Below are 23,099 nucleotides of genomic sequence, written 5' to 3' on the forward strand. Positions count from 1 at the left end.
GGAATCGGCACCCGTGAAGCGTCGACGCCGGGAGGACCGCTCACCCTCCATACAAGAGGTGTCGATGCGCCGGTCGGACAGCCCAGTACCACCTCCTCGGCAGGTTCTGACTTCGACTCCTTTACCGACTCCACGGCTTTTCTCGACAGACACTCTTGACGAGCGTCTCCAAGTCATTCTTCCAGGAATCCTGGAAGGCTGCTGCGACCGTGTGTTCCGGTACCGGGGGTGCTTGCGCCTACTGTACCGTCGATAGATGCGGCGGCTGGCTCCCCGCCTGTGGTGAGGCCTTCGACGTTGGTGCCGCTTGCTGCCTCGGCTGCCCCCCGAGTTGACTCTCCGTCGACGTCGCTGGAGGGAGCTTCATCGCCACCGGCACAGGAGTCAACCTCTCGGCATCGCCATTGAGGACATAGCTCCTCGACGTTGAGACGGGCTCGTCTTCGGACTGCAGTCAGAGAACTCCTGTCCAATACTGAAGGGAAGGCCTCGTGGGAGGCGGAGGAAGACCCAAGATATTTCTCTTCTGAGGAGTCTTGTGGCCTTCCCTTTGACCCTACTCCTTCGCCAGAGAGGAAGCTTTCTCCCCCGGAAATTTTGTCTTTCTCTTCCTTTCTCCGGGAAATGTCTACGGCCATTCCCTTCCCGGTGGTAACTGAGGATGAACCCAGGGCTGAGATGTTCGAGGTCCTGGACTATCCTTCGCCAACTAAGGAGTCATCCACTGTTCTTCTGCATAATGTCCTTAGACACTGTTGAGGAACTGGATGAAATCACTATCTAACCCCACCATTCCTAAGAAGGTTGAGTCCCAGTATAGGATTCACGATTACCCAGAGTTGATGAGGGCCCAGTTGCCTCATGACTCGGGGGTTGTGGATTCTGCTCTCAAGAGTGCCAAAAGTACGAGAGATTTCGCCTTGGCGCCCCCGGGATGAGAGGCTCGGACTTTGGACTCTTTTGGGAGCAGAATCCACAACCCCCTACCAGTCAGCTATGCTCATCTCCAAAATCCAGTCCTACCAGCTCTACACGAGCATTCAGTTGCGGAATAATGTGAAGCAACTGGCGGACCTGGTCGATCAGCTCCCTTCGGAGCAAGCCAGGCCTTTTCAGGAGGTGGTCAGGCAGCTGAAGGCGTGTCATAAATTCCTGTCCAGGGGTTTTACGATTCTTTTGATGTGGTGTCCAGAGCCGCTGCTCAGGGTATAGTGATGCACAGACTCTCCTGGCTACGTGCCTCTGACATCGACAATCGAGTCCAGCAGCGGCTTGCGGATGCTCCTTGCATGGGGGATAATATTTTCAGAGAGAAAGTTGAACAGGTGGTAGAGCAGCTCCAACAGCTGGAAACTGTATTCGACAAACTCTCCCACCAGGCGCCTTCAGCATCTACCTCATCAGGTAGACGGTTTTATGGGGGAAGGAGGAATGCTCTTTATGCTAACAATAAGCATAGGTACAATCCACCTTCCCGCTAGCCTGCTCAGGCTCAACCCCAGCGCGCTCATTCACATCAACAGCGTGCGCCTAGACAGGCCCCTGCAGCTCCCCAGGAAAAGCAAGGGATGGGCTTTTGACTGGTTCCAGGCGAGCATAGCAGCAATAAAAGTGTCCATGCTGGACGATCTACCGGTCGGGGGGAGGTTAAAATTTTTTCATCGAAGGTGGCCACTTTTAACCTCTGATCAGTGGGTTCTTCAAATATTCCAGCGGGGATACTCCCTCAATTTGATCTCCAAACCTCCAAATTGCCTACCGGGAGCTCATTCCTTCAGCTTCCAGCACAGGCAGGTACTTGCAGAGGAACTCTCCACTCTTCTCAGCGCCAATGCGGTTGAACCTGTTCCACCGGGGCAAGAAGGGCTGGGATTCTATTCCAGGTACTTCCTTGTGCAAAAGAAAACAGAGGGGTTGCATCCCATCCTAGACCTACGGGCCCTGAACAAATATCTGATTTGAGAAAAGTTCAGGATGCTTTCCCTGGGCACCCTTCTTCCCATGATTCAGAAAAGCGACTGGCTATGCTCCCTGGACTTGAAGGATGCTTATACTCATATCCCGATACTGCCAGCTCACAGACCGTATCTTTGATTCCGTCTGGGAACACAGCACTTTCAGTATTGTGTGCTGCCCTTTGGGCTCGCCTCTGCGCTCCGGGTGTTCACCAAATGCCTGGCGTTCGTTGCAGCGTCGCCACGCAGGCTGGAAGTGCATGTGTTCCCTTATCTCGACGATTGGTTGGTGAAGAGAACACCTCGGTGGCAGGAGCTCTCTACAGTCCATGCAGATGATTCTCAAACTTTTAGAGCTACTCGGGTTTGTTATAAATTACCCAAAGTCCCATCTTCTTCCAGTTCAACGACTAGAATTCATAGGAGCTCTGCTTGACTCTCAGACAGCTCGGGCCTATCTTCCCGAGGCCAGGACAGACCCATTACATCCTCCAAGTCTACAGTGAATTCGTTTAGTTTCTCCGATTCGCCTGCTTCAAATACCCTTTCCGGCACTGGTATCCCTCCCAAATCCTTCTCGGTGAAGACCAAAGCAAAGAATTCATTTAATTTCTCCGCTACGGCTTTGTCTTCCCTGATAGCCCCTTTAACACCACTTTCATCCTGCGGCCCAACCGATTCTTTAGCCGGCTACCTGCTTTTAATATATCTAAAAAAATGTTTACTATCTATTTTCGTTTCTAACGCTAACTTTTTTTCAAAGTCCTTTTTTGCCCTCCTTATCTCCGCTTTGCATTTGGCTTGGCATTTCTTATGTTTTATCTTGTTACTTTCAGTTGGTTCTCTTCTCCACTTTCTGAATGATTGTTTTTTTGGTTCTAATGACTTCCTTTACGTTACTGTTTAGCCACGCCGGCTGATGTTTGGTCTTTTTTCCCCTTTTTCTAATACGCGGAATATATTTGTCCTGTACCTCCAGGATGGTGTTTTTAAACAGCATCCATGCCTGATGCAAGGTTTTCACCCTGCGAGCTGCACCTTTCAGTCTTTTTTTCACCGTTTTTCTCATTTTGTCATAATCACCTTTTCTAAATTTAAATGCTAGTGTATTTGATTTCCACTCTCATCTCTCCCTACATTCCTCCCTGGGAACTCCGTTACTGGGTAAATCTCTCTTATCTGCACCCTTCTCCTCTACTGCTAACTCCAGACTTCGTTCCATTTATCTTGCTGCACCATATGCCTGGAATAGACTTTGAGCTGGTACGTCAAGCTGCATCTCTGGCCGTCTTAAATCTAAGCTAAAAGCCCACCTTTTTGATGCTGCTTTTAACTCCTAAGCCTTATTCACTTGTTCAGAACCCTTATTTTATCATCCTCACTTTAATATTCCCTTATCTCTTGTTTGTCCTGTTTGTCTGTCCTAATTAGGTTGTAAGCTCTGTTGAGCAGGGACTGTCTCTTCATGTTCAAGTGTACAGCGCCGTGTACGTCTAGTAGCGCTTTCAAAATAATAAGTAGTAGTTAGTAGTATGTGGTGTACATCACATACTTTTTCTCAACATTATTGTCTTGACAGTGCTGCCAGGACTGATGCTAGGCATTCCTGCAAAACTTATTCTCTTGAGTATTTTCCTCCACTCAAACCTGTCTTCTTCCATGTTGCAATATTGTAGAGTTTTCGATATGCAACCCTGAGCTTGGAAATCACCAAGTCTGCATTATCCTATACCAGTGAGAAAGCATAGTTGCTTAGAGAGGTTCTGGCGGGTCCTCTTAAAGATTTGTTTAATAAATCCTTAGAAATCGGAGAGGTTCCGAGGGATTGGAGAACGGCGGAGGTGGTCCCTCTTCACAAAAGTGGTGATAGGGAAGAAGCTGGAAACTACAAGCCGGTAAGCCTCACTTCGATTATTGTAAAAGTAATGGAAGCGATGCTGAAGGAAAGGATAGTGAATTTCCTGGAAGAAAATGAGTTGCAAGATCCGAGACAACATGGTTTTACCAAAGGGAAATTGTTCCAAACGAATCTCATTGAATTCTTTGATTGGGTGACCGGAGAATTGAACCGTGGACGTGCTACAGACGTAATCTACTTAGATTTCAGCAAGGCATTTGACACGGTTCCCCACAGGAGGCTCTTAAATAAACTGGATGGGCTGAAGATAGGACCCAAAGTGGTGAACTGGATTATGAACTGGTTGACGGACAGGCGCCAGAGGGTGGTGGTGAATGGAGTTCGCTCGGAGGAGGGAAAGGTGAGTAGTGGAGTGCCTCAGGGATCGGTGCTGGGACCAATTCTTTTCAATATATTTGTGAGTGACATTGCCGAAGGGTTAGAAGGTAAAGTTTGCCTATTTGCGGATGATACTAAGATTTGTAACACAGTGGACACCCTGGAGGGGAGTGGAAAACATGAAAAAGGATCTGAAAAAGCTAGAAGAATGGTCTAAGGTTTGGCAATTAAAATTCAATGCAAAGAAATGCAAAGTGATGCACTTAGGGAGTAGAAATCCAAGAGAGGCATATGTGTTAGGCGGTGAGAGTCTGCTAGTTACGGATGGGGAGAGGGATCTTGGGGTGATAGTATCTGAGGATCTCAAGGCGACGAAACAGTGTGGCAAGGCGGTGGCCGTAGCTAGAAGGTTACTAGGCTGTATAGAGAGAGGTGTGACCAGCAGAAGAAAGGGGGTGTTGATGCCCCTTTATAAATCGTTGGTGAGGCCCCACCTGGAGTATTTTGTTCAGTTTTGGAGGCCGTATCATGCTAAGAATGTAAAAAGAATTGAAGCGGTGCAAAGAAAAGCTACGAGAATGGTATGGGATTTGCGTTACAAGTCGTATGAGGAGAGACTTGCTGACCTGAACATGTATACTCTGGAGGAAAGGAGAAACAGGGGTGATATGATACAGACGTTCAAATATTTGAAAGGTATTAATCCACAAACAAACCTTTTCCGGAAATGGGAAGGCGGTAGAACGAGAGGGCATGAAATGAGATTGAAGGGGGGCAGACTCAAGAAGAATGTCAGGAAGTATTTTTTCACGGAGAAGGGTGGTGGATGTTTGGAGATGAAAACGGTAACGGAATTCAAACATGAGTGGGATAAACATAAAGGAATCCTGTGCAGAAGGAAGGGACCCTCAGGAGCTTAGCCTAGAATGGGTGGCAGAGCTGGTGGTTGGGAGGCGGGGCTAGTGCTGGGCAGACTTATACGGTCTGTGCCGGGGCTGGTGGTTGGGCGGCGGGGATAGTGCTGGGCAGACTTATACGGTCTGTGCCAGAGCCGGTGGTGGGCGGCAGGGATAGTGCTGGGCAGACTTATAGGGTCTGTGCCAGAGCTGGTGGTGGGAGGCGGGACTGGTAGTTGGGAGGTGTGGATAGTGCTGGGCAGACTTATAGGGTCTGTGCTAGAGCTGGTGGCAGACTTATACGGTCTGTGCTGGGGCTGGTGGTTGGGAGGCGGGACTAGTGCTGGGCAGACTTATGCGGTCTGTTCCGGGGCTGGTGGTTGGGAGGCGGGACTAGTGCTGGGCAGACTTATACGGTCTGTGCCGGGCTGGTGGTTGGGCGGCGGGGATAGTGCTGGGCAGACTTATACGGTCTGTGCCAGAGCTGGTGGTGGGAGGCGGGACTGGTAGCTGGGAGGCGAGGATAGTGCTGGGCAGACTTATAGGGTCTGTGCCAGAGCTGGTGGTTGGGAGGCGGGGTTGGTGGTTGGGAGGCGGGGATAGGGCTGGCCAGACTTATACGGTCTGTGCACTGAAGAGGATAGTACAAATAAAAAAGTAGCACATATGAATTTATCTTCTTGGGGAGACTGGATGGACCGTGCAGGTCTTTTTCTGCCGTCATCTACTATGTTACTATGTAAAGGGTGTTCTTCATGGTCATCAGGATACTGCAGATACACCTTCCTGCCTGCCATTCCCTCAAAAAAACAAAAAGCTGCATAGCTCACAGCCACTCATCACAACTCTACTCCATAAACTTTCAAGTAATCTGATCTCAATTATACTTTTTCTACACACATCACAATTCAGATTATTTCACTTCTGGCTATTCAAAGAACCGATCAGCATGGTGACATCACTGAGCAGAAAGGTCTACTCTACACCTGATTGGCTGTTGGACTTCAGCAGTTAAGCTTGGGACAGTGTTTCCGAGTCGGCAGCCTGAAGAGAAGGCTACCAAGTGTGTCTGCATTATCCTGATGACCACAGAGAACCCCTATTTCAGGTAAGCAACTATGCTTTCTCCATCCCAGTATACCACAGAAAAGTGGTATATTAAATCCATCACCATTTCTATCATAGTTCTTTTTGTCACGGTCTTGGCCTATTATTCTCCAGCTATTAGGCTGCCTGCTTTCTAATAGCCTATTATCCCCATATCAAATCACTGCAGAAGCATCCTGTGTTTTGGGATATAAACATTGTCTTAACATTACTTATGAAGCTATCTTTTTTAGCCAATGGCATTTGCTACACTTGAACATATGTAGAAAGTAATCTTCTTAGCAATTAGCTTAGCTAAAAGAATAAGTAAAGTTTACCCCAGGGAGAATTCTTCACAAAAATTGAAACTCCTTGGAAGTGACGTCATGGACCTTGATGGCTGCCTTATTCATAGCTCCTGAGCGTCCTCACTAACTAATAAGCTTCATCAGCGATCATCCGCCCTGATTCTGCGTTCTCTGCTCCTCTGGTGCATGTAGCCGATCTAGATAGTGAAATTAGCCTGGCAGCGGGTGGCCATATTGGTGGCTCGGAAAGATGTCGAGCGGCAGCCTGCTAGGCAAGTTGGAAAGGACCCGCGGCACCATGTGCAGGCAGTGTTGGCTTAAACTTGTTTGGCGGAAACTACCTCTTTTTATTGGATATGCACTGGAATCCTGCATTAGAGGATCAAGCCTGCATCGTATCTATCGAGTAGGAGAACTCAAGGATGTTGTGATCCACAGGTTTGTGTGTGAAGGGGACAGTTGAAGAAAAAGATTTCCGTACTGCAGATGAAGAAGAAAGAATTGGCCACACAAGTACTGTCAGGCAAAGGAAATGCCATCACCAAACTCACATTGGCTGACCTCAAAGTCCTCTTTGGAATTTAATAGAACTTCTGCTTTTACTTGCAAGAAAACACCCACTAAATGTGCTTGATCAAAATGGCACCTTGATAAAACACAAGAAATATTTGTACGTACTTCATCCTTCTGAACATTTCTAATTAAAAAAAAAAAGTCTGACAAATTTTGTCCTGACATGGGTTGATTTTACAATTTTAAAAATTTTCTAGGTTTTTTTTTACACTCATTTGCCCTGTTTATATTAAAGTTAAGTTGTTATATAAGTTCAGTTTTGAATTTACTATACTGTTACATTAATTTTGTTTACTTGTGGCATTTAGGTGGTCATTAGCAATGTTAGGGGCCCTTTTACAAAGCAGTGGTAAGCACAAAGCGGGTTTACTGGAGCTAGTGCCGGCCCAACGCAGGTGGCAGTTCCAGTCCCAGTGCACGCCATTTCCTGCACTGGGGAAAATAGGGCTCGATTCTTTTGCAGCCTTTTTACCTACTGCGGTAAAAAGGGCCTCAGCGCGCAGCAAAAGCAGCTGCTACCACAGGGCCCTTTTTACCACAGCTTGGTAAAAGGGCCCCTTAGTACATTAACCTTGAAATTATCCGTCATGTTAGCAATAAGGCTGACCATTTCTCATGCTCAGAGAGCAGTTCTGACTTTCACTTTTTTTTGCACACATTTGGAAGTTATTTTAAGCTCTATCAGACATTTGGACACAAATAAGGTAGCAAGAAGATCATATTCAGTATATATCCAGATCTATTGTTTAATATTCTTAATTGTTCAAGTTTAATTTGTTATGAATGAAGCTTATTCTAATACCTTTCAGTTCTTATCATGACGAACTTTTCTCCTATAACCTAATCCACTCTGTCTCCTCTTTCTCAACTATGTATTTTTCCTCTCCGGAAATGGTAATCACCACTTACGGAACTATGTAAACCACATTGAGCCTGCAAACAGGTAGGAAAATGTAGGATACAAATGTTCTAAATAAATAAATGTCTCGTCTTCGCGCCTTTTGCATTCGGATTCCGACTTGGCTATGTCCTTAACGGATGCGTGTTCAGTGCTAGGGGTCTATCTAAAGCATTAACAAAGTGCCTTACGGAAATCCGAGATGAAATAAAGTCCTCTAAGGAGGAAATATTGGAGCGCATGGATGTTCTAAGCGTGGACTTACGGGAGCTGGGAGGCCGTGTGGAGGACCTGGAGGCTTGTGTAGAAGGCCATGACGAGCAGCTGAGTGGGGCAGATGCCCACTTAACAAATCTTCTGGCTTCTTATGAAGATCTGCAACATAAAATGGATGACTTAGAGAACCATGGGCGGTGAAACAATCTCCGCCTCCGCGGAGTTCCTGAATCAGGAGACAGGATGTAGTTACCATTGTGAGACTGGTGTGTGGAAAATTGCTGGGATCGGAGGATATGGCAATTGAAAGGGCGCACAGGACTCTGGGGAAACCAGTGGATTATCATCCTCATGATATTATCGTCTGCTTTGCCTCCTTTCTGGTTAAAGAGCAAGTGTTGCAATGGGCGCACCAGGTACCTTTTGTGGAATACAATGAGGCCAAAGTTATGGTGTTTCAGGACCTGTCTCAGTTTACTCTGACTCAGAGGCGTATAATGAAGCCTGCAGTGGAAGTGCTGGTTAAGAATAAGATTCCATATAAGTACATAAGTAATACCACACTGGGAAAAGACCAAGGGTCCATCGAGCCCAGCATCCTGTCCATGACAGCGGCCAATCCAGGTCAAGGGCACCTGGCAAGTTACCCAAACGTACAAACATTTTATACAAGTTATTCCCGAAATTGTGGATTTTTGCCAAGTCCATTTAGTAGTGGTCTATGGACTTGTCCTTTAGGAAACCGTCCAACCCCTTTTAAAACTCTGCCAAGCTAACCACCTTCGCTACGTTCTCCGGCAATGAATTCCAGAGTTCAATTACGTGTTGGGTGAAGAAATATTTTCTCCTATTTATTTTAAATTTACTACACTGTAGTTTCATCGCATGCCCCCTAGTCCTAGTATTTTTGGAAAGCGTGAACAGACTCTTCACATCCACTCCACTCATTATTTTATATACGTCTATCATGTCTCCCCTCAGTCGTCTCTTCTCCAAGCTGAAAAGCCCTAGCCTCCTTAGTCATTCTTCATAGGGAAGTCGTCCCATCCCCGCTATCATTTTAGTCGCCCTTCGCTGCACCTTTTCCAATTCTACTATATCTTTCTTGAGATGCGGCGACCAGAATTGAAAACAATACTCAAGGTGCGGTTGCACCATGGAGCGATACAAAGGCATTATAACATCCTCACATCTGTTTTCCATACCTTTCCTAATAATACCCAACATTCTGTTCGCTTTCCTAGCCACAGCAGCACACTGAGCAGAAGGTTTCAGTGTATTATCAACGACGACACCCAGATCCCTTTCTTGGTCTGTAATTCCTAATGTGGAACCTTGCATGACGTAGCTATAATTCGGGTTCTTTTTCCCCACATGCATCACCTTGCACTTGTTCACATTAAATGTCATCTGCGATTTAACCGCCCAGTCTCCCAGTCTCGTAACGTCCTTCTGTAATTTTTCACAATCCACTCGCGAATTAACGACTTTGAATAACTTTGTGTCATTAGCAAATTTAATTACCTTGATGGTTACTCTCATCTCTAAATCATTTATAAATATATTAAAAAGCAGCGGTCCTAGCACTGACCCCTGAGGAACCCCACTAACTACCCTTCTCCATTGTGAATACTGCCCATTTAACCCCACTCTCTGTTTCCTATCCTTCAACCAGTTTTTAATCCACAATAGGACATTTCTTCCTATCCCATGACCCTCCAATTTCCCTCAAACGCCTTTTGAAAATCCAAATATCACAATATTAACTGGCTCCCCTTTATCCACGTTTGTTTACTCCTTCAAAGAATTGAAGTAAATTGGTCAGGCAAGATTTCCCCACACTAAAGCCGTGCTGACTTGGTCTCAGTAATCCATGTCCTTGGATGTGCTCTGTAATTTTGTTTTTAATAGCCTTTACCATTTTCCCCGGAACCGACGTCAGACTCACCGGTCTATAATTTCCCGATCTCCCCTGGAACCTTTTTTAAAAATCGGCGTTACATTGGCCACCCTCCAATCTTCCGGTACCGTGCCCGATTTTAAGGATAAATTGCATATCACTGACAAAAGCGCTGCAAGCTCATTTTTCAGTTCTATCAGTACTCTAGGATGTATACCCATCCGGTCCAGGAGATTTGCTACTCTTTAGTTTGCTGAACTGCCCCATTACGTCCTCCAGGTTTACTGTGAATTCACTAAGTTTCTCTGACTCATCCGCTTGAAATACCATTTCCGACACCGGTATCCCACCCAAATCTTCCTCACTGGGCTTTTCCCTTTGCACTTTGTTTTACTGTGGAGTGTAAGTTGCATCGGATTTGTCTGCTATCTAATGTTTGGAATAGTGCTGTTTTGCATAGTGCTGGACTGACGACCAAAGAAGTTCCCCCCGTTGACATGGTTTCACTGCAAAAGCCAAGCTTCAAAAATGGAAGCAAATTACCAGCAAGGTTAAGAAAGCCCAGGGAGCTACCTGATTTACCTGCTTGGACTGGCTGTATGTTTTGTTTAGGGTCTTTTAGTGTTCCCTGATTCATATAGGCTGTGTATCTGTGGTGCTCTGCCGCTGTTCGATAACGGGACATGTGTCTGGAGGAGGAGGGAGGCAGTGTGGGGGGGGGGGGGGGGGTTAAGTTAGGGAAGGGAGTGGTTAGTTAGGGGAGGGTGAGAATGCTTGTGTAGAAGGTGGTTTGGGTGCTCTCCAGGTTACGGTGGGGTTCTTTCTCCAGTGTTCCCAGTCAGTGGTACTAAGTTTCTCCTGCGTGGTGGTATATGTGGGGGAGGGTTGGGGGGAGTTCCTCCCCCCTTTTTTTTCTTTTTCTCTCTCTCACTCCCTTTTTTCATCAGAGTTAATAGCTTGTATATTGACGGTTAAATGAGTGTGGACTTAAAGTTCTTGACATACAATGTTAAAGGCTTGAACTCTCCTCAAAAGCGTCAAAAGTTATTTAAGGAATTATTGTTTCACAAACCTCATGTTGTATTTCTCCAAGAGACTCATTTAAAAAGTGAACATGAAAATCTTCCCTGCAGATTCAGGTGTTGAAATCTAGGTGTGACCCTGCTGGTAGATTTTTGCTTTTACATATAGTCTTGAATAATTTACCTTTTCCCTGGTGGCGGTGTACATACCCAATGAATCTCAGGGGGTCTTTTTTGTCAGGCTGGGCGAAGTTGTTCAATCTGATCCCTATGCAAACTGGTTGTTTGGTGATTTCTTTTTATTTATTTATTTATTTATTATTGTAAAAATAAAAGACAAGTAATAATATACATTGTCAAAACATTACAGTAATGTTAACAAATTAAGGTATGTAATACATAATAGCCACTTCCCATAATATTGAAGAGTATTAGAAAAAGAAGTAAATTATTGCTATTAATTCCTTTAACATCAAGAAAAAATATACTACCTCAGACCACAAATTTGAAGGGGGGGGGGGGGGGGTCATAGGAATTAGAGAAGATTATTAAACCATATAATCATATAGACAAAGCTTAATGCTGTCCCCAATCTTATTCTTTAGGCTTCAAATTTTTTTGAATCTAGAAAGGATTTTAATTGGTCTGGTGAGAAGAAAACATACTTTGTTAATCTTAAACGAACTATGCATTTATACGGGTAGGCCAAATAAAAAGTTCCACCCAGGTCTAAAGTTTTTTGTTTCATTTCAAGAAACATTTTTCTTCTTTGCTGTGTAGATTTGGTAACGTCCGGAAACATCCAAACTTTAGCACCAGCAAATAGAGTGGACAAATATCTAAAATATAATTTTAGCATTGCATTCAAGTCCTGTTCAAAAACGAATGAGACTAATAATGTCACTCTCTTAGTTATAACCGCCAAAGATTGTTCCAATATTGCCGATTAATTTTTAAGATCCAAACTCTTATCTTCAATAATTCCACATTCTCCTTTCCTTTCCTTTGATGCAAATAAAAGATTTTATTTATTGGGGAAAATGCTTCGAGAAGCATCTTTAAAATCTCAGTTGAATATCTTTTAAACATGTCTAAAGGCAAAATTCCAGGTGTTTTTGGGAAGTTAAAAATTCTTAAATTTAAACGTCTGTTGTAGTTTTCGATTTGTTCAATTTTGTTATGAAGAAAGAATTTGTCTTTTACAACAGCTATTTTAAATTCCGAGAGTTGGTCTAATTCTTGTTAAGTTTTAACTCTTATTGAAAGCTCATCTTTTACTGTTTCGATCATACCTTGTAATTCTCCAAATCTAGAGGCCAAAGCGTTTACTTCTCCTCGAGATTCTTGAATAGAGGTATCCATTTTCTTCAGCATCAACCATATCCTTTCCCGGTTCACCTCCGTAGATTTTCCTGAGTTCCCTGAAGAATCCGGGTACTCTAACACCAGAGGCTTATGCTGCAGTTCAGAATTCTGACCAGGGAGCTCACAAGTCGCACTTCCAGCGGTGTTTACATCACCTTTCTTTACTGCAGCCACTGCTGGGTATGAAGGTATTTTCGAAGCTGAGGGAGGGGATAAAGATATTTCATTTCACTGTAGAGAGTCCTCTTCTCCGGGCATCTCTACTGCGGGTCCCGTCTCTCTCGTTTTTGACTGGGTGCCTCCGGTCAGGAAACTAGAGTTGGCTGAAGTGGCGACGAGGATGAGGAAGGCGGGATTCCCACTCTGAACGAACCTTTCCTTTTCGTATGCGGCATGTGTACAGTAGAATTCAAGATTCCAAACAAGAAATAGAAAAAAGATAGCAGCAAAAAGTCTCAGCATTCTCGGAGCGTTTTACCAAGCGACCGGGTGCATCGCCATCTTGACACGCCCCCCTGATTATGGGGTGGTGATTTCAATGTATCCTTTGATCCAGTTATGGATAAGTCTGGGGCGATGTCGGGAAATGATGTTAAAAATTCAAAGGCTCTGGTTGAGTTAGCCTGATCTTTAACTGTTTGCAATGTATGGCGGTTGCATCATCCTAGGGACCGGGACTATTCCTTTTATTCTCATTCTTACGACTCTTATTTTCGTATTGACCATTTATTACTAGATATATCTTTGATTCAGGGGGACTGCCACTCAGGTATTGGCCCCATTACTGTATCGGACTATGCCCTGACTTGGGTTCAGCTCTCGTCCTTTTGTGAGGAAGTCAAAGATATTAGGTGGACCTTAAATGTCTCATTGCTGAAGGAAGACAAGCTTTTGGTAATTATCGATCACTCTTGATGCAATATCTTGCTAATAATTTGAATTTGGTCCCTTCCCTGGGGATTGTTTGGGATGCATTAAGGCTGTTACGAGGGTTTTTTTCTTAAAACGGGTAAGCACTCAGGCTCGGGCCAGGCGAAAGGAAGTTGCAGATTGTATCTCACAACTGTCATAAGGCTTCTCGCTCGATTTCTGTCCTGAAGCAGGTCCAAGCCCTTCGGTTAAGATTGGCTAATATTTACTCAGATCAATTGAAGTTTATCTGGGGGCAGCAACAGCAGCTTCATTACTTTACTCATAATAAACCAGGTCACTCATTGGCCCTTAAATTAAGGCAGCATAGATTTGATCGTACTATTCTTCGGATTGGGGATGGTGGTAATTCAGCGTTAACTAAGTCTTCTTTATTTAGGCAGCGTTTCCAGTCCTTTTATCAGTCTTTATACTCGGCTGATTCTTCGATTCATCAAGAAGCGATTGGGGCCTTCTTATTGTCTCAGAACCTTCCTTCCTTGACAGACCAGCAAAGATGTATGTTAGATGAAATAGTCAAGGTTATTAAGGATTTGCCTAAAGGGAAGGCACCGGGCTTGAATGGTTTACCAAATGACTTTTACAGGTCTTTTAGGGGGGGAGCTTGCTCCCCTTCTGGTCGAGATTCTTAATGGAGTTAAAGAGGGGGAATCTTTACCTCCCTCTATAATGGAAGCTTGGATAGCTGTTATTCCGAAGCCTGGTAAGGATAAGACTCCTATCGTCCTATTTCCATTCTTAATTCTGATGTCAAAATCATAGCTAAGGTAGCGAATCGATTAGCAAATGTTCTTCCTGATCTAATCCATCCGGATCAAGTAGGGTTTGTTCCCCAAAGACAAGCGAAGGATAAGGTTCATCGAACGGTTAATTTGCTGCATGTCGCCACAACATCCAAAACCCCTTTGTGTCTTCTGGGATTGGATGCTGAGAAGGCTTTTGACCGGGTGCATTGGCCTTTTATGATCAGTGTTATGGAGCAATTGGGTTTTGGGTCAGGATTTAGGGTTTGGACTCAAGCTCTTTATAACTCCCCTAGAGCATGTGTGACAGTGGTGACAATTCTCCATTGTTTCCTTTGTCTAGCAGATTATTCCTCCGTTTCGGGATTTAAGCTTAATATGACTAAGTTGGAAGCTATGGCTATTGGTATTTCCAGTCCGATCTTACAATCTCTACAACACTCTTTCCCTTTTTGGTAGGTAACTCGAGGTAAGCTTTTTGGATTTATTTTCGGCTAATTGCCCTCCCCTCTTGCGGGAATTATATAAAGATCTAGAGGCTTGGGGCTCCATTGACTTATCATGGTTTGGACAAATTGCTACTTTGAAAATGAATGTGTTGCCATGTTTGATGTATCTTTTCCAGGTGCTCCCTCTTCGTTTCTCTCGTAATTTCCTCTCGGGTCTCCAGGATCGCCTCCTTTGTTTTATTTGGTCTACTAAAAGGCCACATCTTTCTAGAACTGTGCTTTATCGAGATCAGAAAAAGGGTGGTTTGGGTGTTCTGAATGTGCACTGGTATTACAAAGCTGCCCAGGCCCGTGCTGCTATTGAATGGTTTCATGCGAGCCCCCAGAAGAGGTGGATTGTGTTGGAGCAGGATTCGATAGGTGCTTGTCCATTGCGTTCATTAGTGTGGCTTCCTAAGAGATATCGTGTATTGGGAAGGGAAATCTGTCCACCAATTTCAACAACTTTTTGCTATTGGGATGGGTTATTTGCCAGGCCTGACTTGGTGCTTTCTAAGCTTACTCCTTTAGTAAATAATCCTCTTTTCCCACCTGGGCTTGTGTCTGGGCCATTTTTTAATTGGTTTGCGGCGGGTCTGGAGACCTGGGGTCAATTTTTTGATGAGGAAACCTTTATTCCATTCAATTCTTTGGCTGAAACTTATGCAGTTTCTCTTTAAGATATTTTTGCTTATATTCAAGTGAAACACTTTCTTTCAGCTGCTGATATAAAAGCCAAGGTATTTAGGGAGGATTCCTTTTTGGAAGATCTGTGTGAGGACTCCAAGGGAATGAGGGGACTTATTTACTTGCTTGTATACTTACCGATGTAGGCAGGCGCAGCCTCCTGTTGAGCATCGACTGCGCTGGCATCGGGAGTTGGGCTTGACATTTGGTGATGATGATTGGAACTTTATGGAGTACGCTTTATCGAGGAATTCTATCTCTGTTCCCTTCAAAGAAAATGCTGTTAAGGTTTTATACAGGTGGTATTTCACTCCAGCTCGCCTTCATCATATGTTTCCAAAGGCATCCCCATTGTGTTGGAGGGAGTGTGGGCAGAAGTGTACAAAGGGTCATCTATGGTGGTTCTGTGTTAAAGTTTGGGCTTTCTGGAAAACAATTCAGCATAGACTCCAGAGTTTGCTTTCTAGGCCTATTAAGTGGTCACCAGAATTTTTCCTTTTCCCTAAAAAAACCTCCTGCCCTTACTACATCTCAATCCCTTTTGGTTCGACATGCTATGTCGGCCTCAATGGAAGTCTCTCAGTTCCTTCTCAGGTAAAATGGTTTAAATAAGCTGTAGTATATTTGTGAAATGGGAAGGCTTTGGGCTATACATCATAAAACTGTGTCCAGGTGGGAAGCCATTTGGGAGCCTTTTGTGTTACACTGAGTGTTAGGACTCTGTGGTTGGAGGAAGAAGGGGGTTGGCATTGGGGGGAGGTAGGGGTGGGATTGGGTAGGGAGAAGATTTTTTTTCTTCTTGGGGGGGGGGGGGGGGGAGTATATTGAAAAATTCTGTCACAAATCTTAGAAGTACCTTATACGCTATTTATCTAGCCTTGGGAGTTTACTAAGATGTTCTTGTTGTATTGAATCAAATGGCTTTCGCCAATGTTGTGGCTCTGCATTATTTGCTTCTGTATTTTTCATAAATTAAAGACTTCTATAAATTAAAAAAAAAATTTTGAAACTCCTTTCCATACACTTTCATGCAGACTTCCACCCCATTGCCGTGGGTGCGCGCGCACACCTCATCCACCTTTTTTTCCAGTCCTCTCCCTGTACCCACACTCCATACACCTTTTCCAGCCCCCCATACTCCATCCATCTTTTTTCTAGTTCCCTCCTGCACACACATTCCATCCACCGTTTTTCCAGGCCATCCCCTCAGCACACACCCATCCATATTTTTTCAGGCACCCCCTGCTCCTCCTCAAGACCCGTACTCCATCTACCTTTTTTCCACCTTCCCTCCCAACACCCACACTCTACAATTACCAGAGCTCTCCCTTCACTCAGCTCCTCCTGACCAATGAGTGTGGAGGGAGGGAGTCATGGAGTCACGTTCTGGCTGTCGGTATGTGTGCATTAGAAAGGCAGAATTCTGTGCAGCCTGCGGAGGGAGGCTGCGCAGAATTCAGCCTGCGGAGGGAGGAATTCTGTGCACATTCAGTGTTGTGCAGTAGTGCAAAATTCTCCCAGGAGTACAGGTTTAAACTTTACTCACCTATGGAACTGTATATTCAGTTTCATCATAAGGTTATTCTTTGAACTTGTACAAAGATTTTGCCCAAACTGATAGCAACTTTCCATGTAAACAAGTAGAGGAGTGTGGTAGCCGTGTTAGTCCACTCTTAAGGTTACACATAAGTACATAAGTACATAAGTAGTGCCATACTGGGAAAGACCAAAGGTCCATCTAGCCCAGCATCCTGTCACCGACAGTGGCCAATCCAGGTCAAGGGCACCTGGCACGCTCCCTAAACGTAAAAACATTCCAGACAAGTTATACCTAAAAATGCGGAATTTTTCCAAGTCCATTTAATAGCGGTCTATGGACTTGTCCTTTAGGAATCTATCTAACCCCTTTTTAAACTCCGTCAAGCTAACCGCCCGTACCACGTTCTCCGGCAACGAATTCCATAGTCTAATTACACGTTGGGTGAAGAAAAATTTTCTCCGATTCGTTTTAAATTTACCACACTGTAGCTTCAACTCATGCCCTCTAGTCCTAGTATTTTTGGATAGCGTGAACAGTCGCTTCACATCCACCCGATCCATTCCACTCATTATTTTATACACTTCTATCATATCTCCCCTCAGCCGTCTCTTCTCCAAGCTGAAAAGCCCTAGCCTTCTCAGCCTCTCTTCAGAGGAAAGTCGTCCCATCCCCACTATCATTTTCGTCGCCCTTCGCTGTACCTTTTCCAATTCTACTATATCTTTTTGAGATACGGAGACCAGTACTGAACACAATACTCCAGGTGCGGTCGCACCATGGAGCGATACAACGGCATTATAACATCCGCACACCTGGACTCCATACCCTTCCTAATAACACCCAACATTCTATTCGCTTTCCTAGCCGCAGCAGCACACTGAGCAGAAGGTTTCAGCGTATCATCGACGACGACACCCAGATCCCTTTCTTGATCCGTAACTCCTACGTGGAACCTTGCAAGACGTAGCTATAATTCGGGTTCCTCTTACCCACATGCATCACTTTGCACTTGTCAACATTGAACTTCATCTGCCACTTGCACGCCCATTCTCCCAGTCTCGCAAGGTCCTCCTGTAATCGTTCACATTCCTCCTGCGACTTGACGACCCTGAATAATTTTGTGTCATCGGCGAATTTAATTACCTCACTAGTTATTCCCATCTCTAGGTCATTTATAAATACATTAAAAAGCAACGGACCCAGCACAGACCCCTGCGGGACCCCACTAACTACCCTCCTCCACTGAGAATACTGGCCACGCAATCCTACTCTCTGCTTCCTATCTTTCAACCAATTCTTAATCCATAATAGTACCCTACCTCCGATTCCATGACTCTGCAATTTCTTCAGGAGTCTTTCGTGCGGCACTTTGTCAAACGCCTTCTGAAAATCCAGATATACAATATCAACCGGCTCCCCATTGTCCACATTAGCTTTCGAAGGTTGCCCTTCTTCCTCAGATCGGAAATAAGCAAATTTGCTTATTTCCGATCTGAGGAAGAAGGGCAACCTTCGAAAGCTAATCAAGAAATGTATTAAGTTATGTCCAATAAAAAAGGTATCATCTTATTTTCTTTTCCATGTTTTATTTTGTTTGATTTCTATTGATAACCATGTAAATAAGGAAATGGGGCTTCCTGTTTTGTCCAAAGTTTACTTCTGAGGAAATTCTATACAAATGCACAGCACAGAATTTACCCAGAATTCTGCTTTTGCACAACAGGAGGAGGAGATAGAGAGCACTCAACTTTTCACAGTGCCTCATGGCCAGCCAGCTCCACTGCCGGGGTGTTAGAGGCTATAGCAGCTTCACTTTGAAGGCACATAGGTTAGCCCTTTCCCTGCCTTACCCATGCCCCCGTGGATATATTAGCTTTCTTTTCCCTGTCCTTTCCCACTCAGTGGATGCAGGCACATTGGTTCGCCTTTCCCACATCTGAGCCTCCGGAGTTCTTATTACCTCTGCTAAAGTAGATGCCCTAGTCACTGCTGTTCCATGGGGATTTGGGGAGGGGGGGGGGGTCAGAAAAAGCTGAGAATGTACCACTGATGTGGGGGGGGGGGGGGATTAAACTTGAGGGTGTGCCATTGGGAAGGTTTCAGAGGAGATCCGGGAAATTATAGACTGGTGAGTCTGACATCGGTGCCAGGCAAAATTAGGTAGAGACTATTATTAAGAACCAACTTACAGAGCATAAAGCATGGATCAATGAGACAAAGTCAACATGGATTTAGTGAAGGGAAAACTTGCCTCACCAATCTACTACATTTCTTTGAAGGGGTGAACAAACATGTGGATAAAGGTGAGCCGGTTGATATTGTGTATCTGGATTTTCAAAAGGCGTTTGAGAAAGTACCTCATGAAAGACTCCAGAGGAAATTGGAGAGTCATGGGATAGGATGTAGTGTTCTATTGTGAATTAAAAACTGATTAAAAGATAGAAAACAGAGAGTAGGGTTAAATGGTCAGTATTCCCAATGGAGAAGGGTAGTTAGTGGGGTTCCCCAGGGGTCTGTGCTGGGACCGCAGGTTTTTAATATATTTATAAATGACCTAGAGATTGGAGTAACTAGCGAGGTAATTAAATTTGCTGATGACACAAAGTTATCCAGGGTCGTCTCATCGAAGGAGGAGTGTGAAAGATTACAAGAGGACCTTAGAAGACTGGGAGACTGGGCATCTAAATGACAGATGACGTTGAAAGTGAGCGAGTGCAGAGTGATGCATGTGGGAAAGAGGAACCCGAATTATAGCTACGTCATGCAAGGTTCCACGTTAGGAGTCACAGACCAAGAAAGTGATCTAGGTGTCGTCGTTGAAACCTTCTGCTCAGTGTGCTGTGGGGGCTAAGAAAGCAAATAGAATGTTAGGTATTATTAGGAAAGGAATGGAAAACAAAAATGACAATGTTGTAATGCCTTTGTATCGCTCCATGAACAGGTAGATGTGAAGCGTCTGTTTACGCTTTCCAAAAATAGTGCATGCGAAGAAGCTACAATGTAGTAAATTTAAAATGAATCAGAGAAAATTTTTCTTCACTCAACGTGTAATTAAACTATGGAATTCGTTGCCAGAGAATGTGGTAAAGGCGGTTAGCTTAGCGGAGTTTAAAAAAAGGTTTGGACCGCTTCCTAAAGTAAAAGTCCATAGACCGTTATTAAATGGACTTGGGGAAAATCCACTATTTCTGGGATAAACAGTATAATATGTTTTGTACTTTTTTGGGATCTTGCCAGGTGTCATGTCCCTTACCTCAACGCAAGCGGTGTCCTCGGGCTGCGTGGGGTCCCGTCGACACGCACACTTGACTGGCACAGCCCGGAGCCATGTTTGTATAGTTCTTCTCTGTCTGCAGGCTCCTTGATTGCTTTGCTTCCATGCACCTGGGTCTGCTCTCTTTCTGCCTGGCTTCCATTCTCCTTGATTGCTTTGCTTCCACCCACCTGTCTTCTCTCTCTGTGCCTGGCTTCCCTTGCTTCTCTCCTATTGGTCTTCTGGTTCCTTCTTCCCCTGCTCTTGTCCTATGGCTGTGCTCCTTCTCCCTGCTGATGTCAGACGCCAGCACTTTATCAGCTGAGCTCTTCCTGGACTCCATGCTTTGGTAGGTGTTACTTGCTTAGTAGTGTGCTTCTTCAGTACTTTGTCCCTTGTTGCTGACTTTGCCTGTGCCTGGATTACTCTCTTGCCTACTGCCTGCCTACTGACTTTGCCTGTACCTGGATCACTCTCTTGCCTGTCTGGCTGTCATGTTCACCACCCCTCTTCCCGCTCCGTCTCATAAGCCCTGCAGGCTGCCCGCACCTAGGGCTCAACCTCTGGGGACGGCGGTCAGCGCAGGTGAAACCCGGGGTTGTCCGGCCGCCTAGCAGAACCTGGTCTGAGTACCGGGCTCAGCAGCGCTCTACTTGGTACAAGAACACAAGTCTGACACCAGGTATCTGTGACCTGGATTGGCCACTGTTGGAAACAGGATGCTGGGCTTGATGGACCTTCAGTCTTTCCCAGTATGGCAATACTTATGTACTTATGTCCCATCCCCTTTATCATTTTTGTCGCCCTTCTCTGCTCCTTTTCTAATTCCACTATATGTTTTTTGAGATGCGGCGACCAGAATTGCACACAATATTCGAGGTGCAGTCGCACCATGGAGCGATACAAAGGTATTATAAAGTCCTTATTTTTGTTTTCCATTCCTTTCCTAATAATACCTAAATTTCTATTTGCTTTCTTTTTGCCGCAGCACACTGAGCAGAGGTTTCAACGTATCATCGATGACTACACCTAGATCCCTTTCTTGGTCAATGACTCCTGTCATGGAAACTTGCATGATTTTATTTTATTTTTTATTTTTCTTACATTTGTACCCCGCGCTTTCCCATTCATGGCAGGCTCAATGCTGCTTACATGGGGCAATGGAGGGTTAGGTGACTTGCCCAGAGTCACAAGGAGCTGCCTGTGCCTGAAGTGGGAATCAAACTCAGTTCCTCAGGACCAAAGTCCACCACCCTAACCACTAGGCCACTCCTTCTCCATGTAGCTATAATTCGGGTTCCTCTTTCCCACATGCATCACTTTGCACTTTCTCACATTTAATGTCATCTGCCATTGAGCTGTCCAGTCTCTCAGCCTCGTAAGGTCCTCTTGTAATTATTCACAATCCTCCCGCGATTTAACATACTTTGAATAACTTTGTGTCATCAGCAAATTTAATTACCTCACTAGTTACCCCCATCTCTAGGTCATTTATGTTAAAAAGCAGCAGTCCCAGCACAGACCTCTGGGGAACCCCACTAACTACCCTTCTCCATTGAGAATACTGACCATTTAACCCTATTCTCTGTTTTCTATCTTTTAACCAGTTTTTAATCCACAATAGGACACTTACCTCCTATCCCATGACTCTCCAATTTAGTGGGTTTTGAGGGGCTCAGCAGACAAGGTAAGGGAATAATGGTGAGATGTGTACCTGGGACCATTTTATGAAGTCCATTGCGGTGCTCCCTATTGCTTTCCTGGGATGTCAGGGGGACCAGTCTATTAAAAATGCTGGGTCCTCCTACATCCCAATGGTTTGATATTGTGCATTTTGCAGTTGGACATTTTTTTTTAAAACAAGATAGATATTTTTCTTTTTTGAAAATGACCTTCTTTGCTATTCAGATTTTGGATGTTTTTTGCAAAACGTCCAAAGTCGGACTTAGACGTCATATCGAAAATGCCCCTCCACATCTTTTATATTTCCCCGTTTGTTACAGTTTGAAGTTAGGGTGGATCAGGGGCAAAACTGCAATTTGCACATGTATTTTGAAGTATCCAGAGGAGGCCTTTCCTCCACTAGTTGAGGCTTATTACCTTCCTTCATTATGGCAAGGAAGAGATAGCCTAGCTCTTCTGCCAAGCTTTGATAGAAGAAGTAGTTCAGTAGATAGTCACCCACAGAAGGGCTAAAAAGCTGAACTTACTGCAGCAGGACTTGTTTATGACACACAAAACCATTTTTGACTCTGTGCAATATTTCCTTAAGTCCTTTATACTTATCTTCTATCTAAACTTCTATTGCTCTATTTTATCTGTCTATATGTTTCACCTCCACTTAGCCCCTGTGCTGTTTACGATGTTTGAATGGGTTGTGTTGACTGCTAGTGTGTACTGTTTACAACAGGTAAAAAAAAAACAACCTTCAATCACTTATTGCATATTTCCAGGTTATTTTAGCCATATGCTACCTTGGGTGAATTTCCTCAAAACGATGGGAAATAAATCCTAATAAATGCAAGAAAATACTTCACTGGATAGTTATGTATTCTCTATTAAACAATACTAAACGATCCAGCAGATTTCTTTTTTTTTTTTTTTAATTTAAGATTGTTTTTATTCAACATTTCAATAAAGAAAATCATACAATACGCTTAACTGCAGCCACAAGGCTACCAACACTCCAAGATCCAGCAGGTTTCTTAACATTAATTATGAGGGTTCCCTTTGAATTGACACATAGCTTAGGGGCTGTTGGATTTGGCCCTCACTGCATCCATACAGTCTAATTGTATTTATTTCTAGAAATTCTATATTTTTCCAGTTAGATAAATTAATGACCCTTAAGAAAAATTTTTTAAACCCTACATTTTACCAATATTCTAACATGTACATAAGTATTGCCATACTGGGGCAGACAAAAGGTCCATCAAGCCCAGCATCCTGTTTCCAACAGTAGCATCCTGTTTCCAACAGTGGCCAATCCAGGTCACAGATACC

At 44.4% G+C, this 23,099-nt stretch overlaps 1 protein-coding gene across 1 annotated transcript in view; it reads left to right on the forward strand.

Moving 5' to 3' along the window:
• TSPOAP1 (TSPO associated protein 1) overlaps positions 1-23,099 on the forward strand; it is an 864,237-nt gene that overhangs the window by 323,985 nt on the left and 517,153 nt on the right. The window lies entirely within an intron of this gene.

This window comes from Microcaecilia unicolor, chromosome 13 (assembly GCF_901765095.1).
Source record: "Microcaecilia unicolor chromosome 13, aMicUni1.1, whole genome shotgun sequence".
Classification (NCBI taxonomy): Eukaryota; Metazoa; Chordata; class Amphibia; order Gymnophiona; family Siphonopidae; genus Microcaecilia; species Microcaecilia unicolor.